Source organism: Pyxicephalus adspersus, chromosome 4 (assembly GCF_032062135.1).
Source record: "Pyxicephalus adspersus chromosome 4, UCB_Pads_2.0, whole genome shotgun sequence".
Taxonomy (NCBI): domain Eukaryota; kingdom Metazoa; phylum Chordata; class Amphibia; order Anura; family Pyxicephalidae; genus Pyxicephalus; species Pyxicephalus adspersus.
In genome coordinates, this window is record NC_092861.1 from 112,743,545 (window position 1) to 112,752,579 (window position 9,035).

Sequence of the window (9,035 nt, forward strand, 5' to 3'; positions counted from 1 at the left end):
AGGATGGCTTGTTTCACCTGCATGGAGCACTCATTTGACCGCATGTAGTCTGTTCACAGCAAAATCTTCCACATACAAACACCCCTCCCCCCTCAAATCAACTCCAGGCCTTTTATCTGCCTAATTGATAATGACATAACGAAGGAATTGCCCATACCAGCCCATGAAAAAGCCTTTGAGTCAATTGTCCAATTACTTTTGAGCCCCTGAAATGAAGCGATTGTGAAAAAAAAGGCTTTAGTGCCTTTTTGTTAAACCTACTAAATTAAAGCAGAAAGTCTGCAGTTCAACTGCATCTGAGTTGTTTCATTTAAAATTAATTGTGGAAATTAAATCAAATCAGAAAATTAGATTAAATCAGAAGCAAAATTAGAAAAAAGTTGTCTCTGTCCAAAAACTTATGGACCTAACTGTATATTCCACATAGAGAACTCTTCACAACTATTCACTTTAAGATCGTTACAAAGGGCAAGAGGGCAGTCTGTGTCTGGAGAAAAAGAAGTTTATTTTCATTATAAGGAAGGGATTCTTCACTGTACAGTCTGTGAAAATGTGGAATAGGCTCCTTCGGGAAGTAGTTTCAGCAAGTTCCATAGATTGCTTTAGGAAAAAGCTGGATGCTTTTCCAGAAGCACAGAATATAACTGGGTTATAAGGCTTTGAAGTAAAGTTAAACAGACTGGTGATCCTGGGAACACCCAGTTAGCTCATGGAATCAGGATTTTTTTTCCCGTTAAAGCAAATTGAACCATTTTTTTTTTTTGCCTTCCTCTCGATCTGCTTTGTCCATGGGGTTTTATATCTGTGATATGTTAATTTCCGTAGGTGTTGAACTTGATAGATTTATGTCTTTTTTCAACCTATGTAACTACTGTTTAGTAATAATAATAACAATAATATTACCAGTGTTAAAAGTTTAAGGAAGGCTGCTTTAGTTCATTAAAATATTTGGCCTGCCCTGCGTTCCGTACAAATGGCACTGGCGTTGTTCTTGTCTGCAGTGGTAGATGGAAGTAAGATAGGTAAATGGTATGCTTCATGTGTACATCATTCACCTACATATAGGCGATTTGTGGACTGGGCCCAGCCAGCATAAGCTGACCTTCCATTTTAATTTCCAGTCAGTGGAGTGAATCAAGTGACAAGAATGTTACTTTCCTATGGCCCCTATTCCGGCTCTGGGAACACAGAATTATAACAGCCAGGCATAAGAAATGTATTACAGTATAGAGCAATAATAACCTCGCCATTTTTCTCTGACAGGCTTACTTCAGACGTATTAGAGGAAGCCCCGAGCCCTGCACGCTGTTGTCAGGGTGTGAGTGCTGTGGGGGTGTGTTTGTATCTAACATGGAGGCTGGCTTCTCAGTCATTTCCTCCTCCGCCGCCATTTTGTGTCGGGGAAGCACAGAGAAAGAGGAGTGCAGAGGAAGATTGCGGGGAAAACCAGAAGAGCGCCAAACCGATTCTGCGATTTATCTGAGCCTTTGCGGCATCGGAGCCATTAAGTGACAGCTTCCATACTGAGGAGGACCGGTCGCCGATTCATTCCACTGTGCTGCACGGAGCCGGGGCCGCTCGGGTTGCGTAGCTCCCGCTTGAGGTAAGAAGCAGGCCGCGCTGAGGAGAATTTCCCGGGTGTGTGGCGGGCTGTGAGGGAGGAAACTTGGAAAATGACTGAGGGTAGATAAGAAATGTCGGAGCGAGGTTTATGGCGGCTTCCAGGGAATATGACCTCTATTGAAGTCCTATAGGAGTGTAAGGCGCAGAGGTGCTATAGAAATGTGTAATGTCGGGGAACATCCTGCAGGAATACCCGCCATGGGGAGCTAATTACTTCTAATGGCCTGACATCACTACAATGGGGACCATTTCATACTTCTCGCTTTTTATTTTCTGTTTATTTTTTTTTACTTCATTTTATTATCACCTTATATCACTTTTTCTGCTCCTTTCATTTAATTACTGCAGTTTGTGTTAGGAGAACCTGTCATGTTAATAAAGACACAAGTCTGTCAGCTCCTGTCATATGTCCCGGCGTAGTCATATGTCTTGGCATAGTCTTACCCCATACACATTGGACTTTCTGCCCCATCCTCATCCCTACCTCTCCACACAGCCCAGTAGTGGTGACACCGGGCATCTAAAGGTGGCAAATGCTGGAGAGATGGGAGATGAGTTTGATTATTTTTATCTTTAGACACCTGACAGGTTCTCTTAACGAGTGATAACATGTGGTAATATTTGAGAATACCCTTTTCTACCTTTATTCTATTGCAGTGCGCTCCACCCGGTGGGTTTTGGGTGGTTACTGATGAGTTCCCAATTCAGGGGCTTCTCCACCAGCCTACAAATTCTTCCCACTTCTTCCAAATTCTTCAAACATTTCTTGGTTGAGCACAGTATTGTAAGGGTCAGTTATAGTGTTCTGCTTAAAAGATGGAGATCACACTGGACCATACAGCTGTAATAAAAATTCAGCACTTTGCACAGCCTGATTTATTTCATTAAATGGGAAAAGGAGAAATCCTGAGGAAATCCCAGCAACATTGCAGCCTCCCGTGAGGTAAAATCTCTTTTGTCTGCGGATGAAGAAATGGAACGTTAAAATCTATTTCTTTATAAATTGGCACCTTAGAGGTTATTATATTGATAGTATAAAACAAAAAAAAAACACACACCGTACCTAGCAGGCTTGGTACACACTCCGAGATGGTTATTGTTTCCAGAGACAGCAGAACCATAAGAGTGCTGTACAGGGGGTTCTGTCTTTTTTATGCTGGGTATTAGATAATGAAGATGAATCATTCCCAATAAATTAATCCTAGCACCTGTTAGCTGATCACCATGTGTGATCTGGCACAGTGGGTCACTAAAGCTACATACACACCACCGGCTCAGGGCAGATATCGGGCGAGAATCTGGCGTGTGTACAGCGCCAGTAGTCCATCGCCCGAACGACCCTCCTGGCGGATCCACAGGCGATGGACGACTATCCTAATGCAAGCAAAAAAGGGAGAGAGCACGCAGTAGGGTGCTGCTCCGTTGTTCTCCCCTTCCCCTCTACATAGAGCAGAACGGTGCAGTACGTACAGTACTCGTTCATGCTTCGTGCAATGATAGTCGTTGGAAAGGATCGTGAAAAAACCTTTCCAACGACTATTATTGCACGTGTGTATGTGGCTTTAACCTGGGTTTGGACTTAACCTCATCATCAAGTGATCCCACGCGCTCCTGGCGGATGGCACCTTGCCAGCCACATGGTTATTTGCACTCGGGGATTTGCCAGTGGATGGCAGTATTCATTCTCCATGGGGCTGCCACAGGGAGAAGCTCCTTGTACCTCACTGCCAATCTCAACATAGCCAAAGCCAGTGTTTCTCTACCCGGTATTCATGGAACCCTAGGGTTCCTCCAGGGATTGCTAGGGGCTGCAATGAGCATTTTGTGCCCCTCAGGTAATTTTAGGTTACGTCATTGATCTTTTTGGCTATCTGTAAGGGTGACATTCTTCCCACTGACCACTATGCTAATATTATGAGCTGTGGATGTAATATTTATAGAAGGGGTTCCCTGACGACAAGGAAGTTATTTCATAGCTTCCCCTACTGTAAAATTTGGAGAAAGGCCAGTGTCCCAGAACATCTGTGCCAACGCTGAATAAGCTATTGGCTTGGTCGATAAAAACCTGCCACCTCTATCGGCCTTTATTAATAATTCTTTTTTGCACTTTGTGAACTAAGATTTATTAGATATTGGCTGGATAAAGTGCAGTATGAATAAAATACCAATTAAGCAAAAGAAAACGGCTTTGTGTATTGAGCCCAATGTGTGGTAATCCAACAAGAGGATTATCGTGAGTTTCCTGGTACAGCTTACCTGTGGATAAACCACTCCGTACACTCTGAACATTCAATAAAAGACACATACTAAGGAACAAATCGTCAGATTTGGGACTTTTATTTACAGCAGACTTCCAGGCTTGTTTTTTTTTACATATAACACAAGTTACTGCCATCAATGTGTGTTTACTGTGTGGATCACGCTCACTTTCTCTGAGCTGTTGGGTTTATCCTTGCTTCATAGGACGACTCCTGCTTCGGGTATGAAAGCTGCAGCTTTATGGTTTTTCATTCTCTTTCTTCTTGTGCTGGTTTGCGACTTCACTGCAAATCTTAATTTAAGAAAAATGTAAACCTGGGGTTCTTATGTAAGGTAGACACTTATGTCTTCTCATGGATAGGTTAGGGAATGGGGAAAATACCTGACTACTATTCACTGTCCCTTGTGTGCCATTTGGAGGATTTCTTTCTGTTTGTTATCAAGATTGAAAGATTTTCCCCTTTGTTCCTGTTGAATACAAAGTACACATATCTCTTGTCCACCTGTACAAAAAAAAGTCAGCAGCACTTCCTATCTGATGTGTCATTTGCTAGATATCTATATCTTTACCATTGTATGTCCAAGCAGTCCTGACAATGTGCCAAGTCTACTTCTAGCACCTGACTTCGATTTTTCAGAACCTAGAACTGGAAGTAGACTCAGCACCCTGCCGAGGTGCACATCCTCATTTGTTTACATGAAACCACAGGAGCTGGGGATGCAAATATTAGATCACAGATAGGGAGTTTATTTTTTTGCTATTTACAGGTGTTTTTCAATGGCTTTGGTTTAAAAGTGCACTTACCATTTAACAAAATAATTTGCAGTGACTGCTCAAGGAGTCCTGGCAATGTAATAGTTTGAGTATTTACCAGAATAGAATATCACAGATTTCGTTACCAGCATCTACCAAAGCTATGATATATGATGGAAGGTGCAAGTGGCACACAATATTGGTGGCAAGTAGCCTACAATATTGCTAGTATTCTGTAAAACATCAGCTGGCAGTCATGGTGCCCCAGTTAAAGCTTAGCTTTGTGTGACTTAAGGAAACTCATGTAAAGCCATAAAAGTTTTGTTGGCCTTAGGGTCAGTTTTTTGGTATTGCATAACAACTTGCTTTGGATTTGTTATTTTCTCTATTATTGTCAATTCCTCACCCATAGTTCATTTGTTAATCTTCTACAGACACATTTATGTAATTCCTTTGGGCTGAAAATAGCATACAGCGTAGTGTTTTGGAAATTCAAGTGCAGGCAGATTTCTCTGCTTGTATAAATATGTCCTTGGTACATTTGTTTATCTTCCCTAGAATCTATTTAAATCCCAGCCTTTGTATGTGTTTACATGCTCTATCATTTGTGTCTATGTAAGGTATACTTTACATACATACATTTACATAAGGCAGCAAAATACATACAATGTGTGCTAAATCCAAGTCTAGTTCTAATTTTAAGATATCATGTACATTTCATATATCCTATAATGGATATCAAACAGCAGGAATAACAGATAAATTTGTATGTCACCCTCATCAGTTAATTAATATTGTTTTATAAATGTTCGTGTCCCTGTTGGGTGCAGATTATTTTTTCTCTATTTACAGTTATGCATGCATTTATTCTAATTTTAGAATTTTAGCTAGGTACACACATGCAATAATTGTTAGAAAACAAATGACTAATGACAGATCAACGATTTTTTTGAACGATCGTATAGTGCACAATTCCGTTCAAATATAATTCACCAATAAATGTACACACACTGGATACGATCATTTAAACGATGCAGCAAGTGACATTTACTAGAGAAAGTGTACCACAGAAACATCCACCATTACTGCTTGACTGTACACACAATAGATAGCAAACGATTGTCACCCAAAGTATCGGCCAGAACAGTTGTATGATTCCAGCGACATTTCTAGTTTATTGGCAGCGTTGTGCACTTTTTTGTTATAGAATGATCGGTCGTTAATTGTTTGTTTCCGATGACAATTATTGCACGTGTGTAAGTAGCCTTGGAATATTTTTCCCTGACTATATGATTAAATCCCAATTATTGATAACAAAGCAGCCTGGTCCAAATTTATCTGACAATCGTAATACTAGTGATGAGGGTCATTTAGTCTCCTGCGCTTCTGGTATTTTGAGTTTGGTTTACAGGCATTGTATATGTTCATCATTCATACAGTAGAGATTTCCCCAATGATCGGCGTTCCGCCCACCCTCTTTTAGCCAGGCGCACTATCCGGTCCTTATCCGTAACCACCCGGCTGTTTTTGGGTGGTTGCTGATGACTTCGATCACAATACAGGGGCTGCCACCCGCCTACAATTTCATCCCACCCAGCTTAAAAAAAAATTCTGTATTCAACACTGAATGTTGTTGTTTGTCCTGGGGGATGTGAGTGCCTAATGTGCAAAGTTTAGCTAAAGCTACGTACACACTTCCAATTATTATCGTCGGAAAACGAACGACGAACGTTCCTGCACGATATATATGAACGATCGTATAGCACCGATCCTGCACATGGAGGTAACGACACGATCGTTCGTAGATATTGTACACACAATAGATACGATCGTTTAAGCGATAGAGGAACTATGTGCACGACAGGAAAGTGAACGGACGTTCGTTCATCACGCATGCTCTGAACATGGACGATCAACGAGCGACCGTACACACGAACGATGTTCAACGATCGTCGCCCAATCCGATCCGCCGGTCCGGTCGTTCGTTTCCAACAATTTTCCTCGTTCGTCGGCGTCGTTGGTTACTTTTTTACGAACGATTTTTTGCCCAATCGATCGTTCGTCGTTCGATTGGAACGATAAAAATTGGAAGTGTGTACGCACCTTAATTCTTGGAAATAACAATCCTGGGAGTTTTAGAATCTCTTATTCTTAACCATTCAAGGTCATGTGACCTGCCACAAGGTTTGCAGAGTCTTGTTTGCTTTTATTGGAGATTCTGATGTTGGTGGCCATTGCACTTTATCAGTCTGGGGACTTGCTGTATAACTGACTGATAAGCTGCGTACACACTTCCAATTTTTATCGTTAGAAATGAACGACGAACGACCGATTGGCCAAAAATCTTTTGTAAAAAAAGTAACCGACGCCGACGAACGAGGATAGTCGTTGGAAATGAACGACCAGATCGGATTGGACGACGATCGTTGACCATCTATCGTGTGTACGGTCGTTCAGTGATCGTCCATGGTCTGAGCATGCGCGATGAACGAACGTTTGCTCACTTCCTGTGGTGCACGTAACTTCCTGTATCGTTCAAACGATCGCATCTATCGTGTGTACAATATCTTTGAACGATCGTGTCGTTATCTGTAGGTACAGGATCGGTGCTATACGATCGTTCGCAGATATCGTGCAGGATCGTTCGTCGTTCGTTTACCAACGATAAAAATTGGAAGTGTGTACACAGCTATAGTGTTATGTGCCCTTTCACATTTGTGACCTCCACCCTGCCTTCCTAATGGCTCTCTAGTTTTCTGAAACGCACGTAATCTTTGAATTTAGATCTTCATAAATGCAATGAGAAATCAGCCTGTAGGACCACATTGAACCCTTGTTGGAAATGCATTGATTATGAACAAATCTAAATATATTGACATTTTAGTAGTGTAACTTTTTATCTTAACCAGTTGGGATCAGTTTACACCATCCTGTGAAGGAGCACACTGCATGTTTTTTAAAATTCAACACATGCATCATGTATATTTGTGATTTCTTTATTGAGATTGCACAGGATCCCTTCCTCCATTCCATTGTGCAATGTCAAACCATCTGCTTTCACTATGTTGAAACTGCCGCATTTCCCCTTAAAAATGTAAATATTCTTTTTGAGGAATGCTGGTGACTTTATTTTATAAGGTATGTGCACTAAGCCATCTGTTGACATAGTGGTCTTTACCATAAGGAGAGCTGTCGTTACCACTCACTGTTATGTTTTCAGTTTCCTAAATGCATAAATATAACTAATTGATTCTGAAACAGTTAAAACTAGCAAGGTCTGCAAAACCTCCTGGGAACTACCAATATATTTATATTTTGCAGTTTCCATTCAGTTTGACCCTGTAGAGAAGTTTTCTCGCATTCAGTGCATGGCCTTTTTAAACCATGTAACAATAAAAAATGGTTGGCAGTAGGTTACCTTTCTTTGTTCAGTTCCTAAAATTTCTATGTGTATAGCTAGCACAAGCTTGTCCGCATTTTGTATGTTCATTTTTGTAGTGCTTTGAAATATCACCCTCCCTCAGAACATTTTCTGACCTTCCATGGTGTAGTTTTCTTTCTATTACACAAGTGAAAACGCTTGTGAGTATGTAACTGATCTCTATATAGACATAGATGTCTTTGTACTCTGTTGGGAAACATTTGTGACCTTTTGTAGATAGCGCTCCACTTACCTTATGTAGTGAATATCATGTCATGTATTGATGCCTTCTTTATAGTAGGCAGGAAGGTAATCATGATTTGATCATACCTTTTGTAAATTGGAACCTAAGGGGTTTAATAGTACAAGGTGGTAATTTTTTTTAATTCTCCGCACGTTTGTGTTGTATCCAGGTGATCTAATTAGAAGGTATCCTTTTTTCGGTTTTTAATTAGGTGGTGCAGCTGTCATGGTAGCCCTCAGGGCACCAGGGACAGAGACATTTCAGATAAACAACCCTTCTCCCCTGACAGCCTTTCGATTTTTGTTTTGTAGGATAAAATGAAATCTACCATCCCAACATTCTGTTATCATTCATGCTTGTTTCAATCATCATATGGTGACTACTTCTGATCTGATGGAAACAAATGATCAAGCTGACTGTAGTTCCCTTTTTACTCTGATAGAACATAGTTTTAAGTTGCACATTGAACAGCTTTCCTTTAAGCTTTATATCTTTATAAAAGTAATACAGCTGACCATCTACTTTTACCATGGTTAGAACTGCTGTCTTTGGTCAAGGGAATACTGGCCTTTCATTGGAATTGTTGGGAGGAAATGTTCCATCAGCCAGGTAATTTCAAGCAAGGAGCCTAAGACAATTCTGAAATACCTCCTAGTGCAGTAAGCCCTGAAATCGGTGGCTAAGGCCATATTCTAGGCAACTTGCAGGAAAATTACCCGTATTTTAGTATTGGG

The 9,035-nt window shown here is 40.9% G+C and overlaps 1 protein-coding gene across 2 annotated transcripts in view; it reads left to right on the plus strand.

Moving 5' to 3' along the window:
• The window catches only part of WTAP (WT1 associated protein), a 42,274-nt gene that overhangs the window by 10,198 nt on the left and 23,041 nt on the right, over positions 1 to 9,035 (plus strand). Inside the window, exon 1 of one of the 2 annotated variants that reach the window (XM_072409309.1) lies at positions 1,382 to 1,603. The exons of the other annotated variant lie outside the window; for it this stretch is intronic. The gene's annotated coding sequence lies outside the window, so the exon portion shown is untranslated. Of the gene's footprint in view, positions 1 to 1,381; positions 1,604 to 9,035 lie in introns of those variants that run through there. 2 annotated transcript variants of the gene reach the window in all.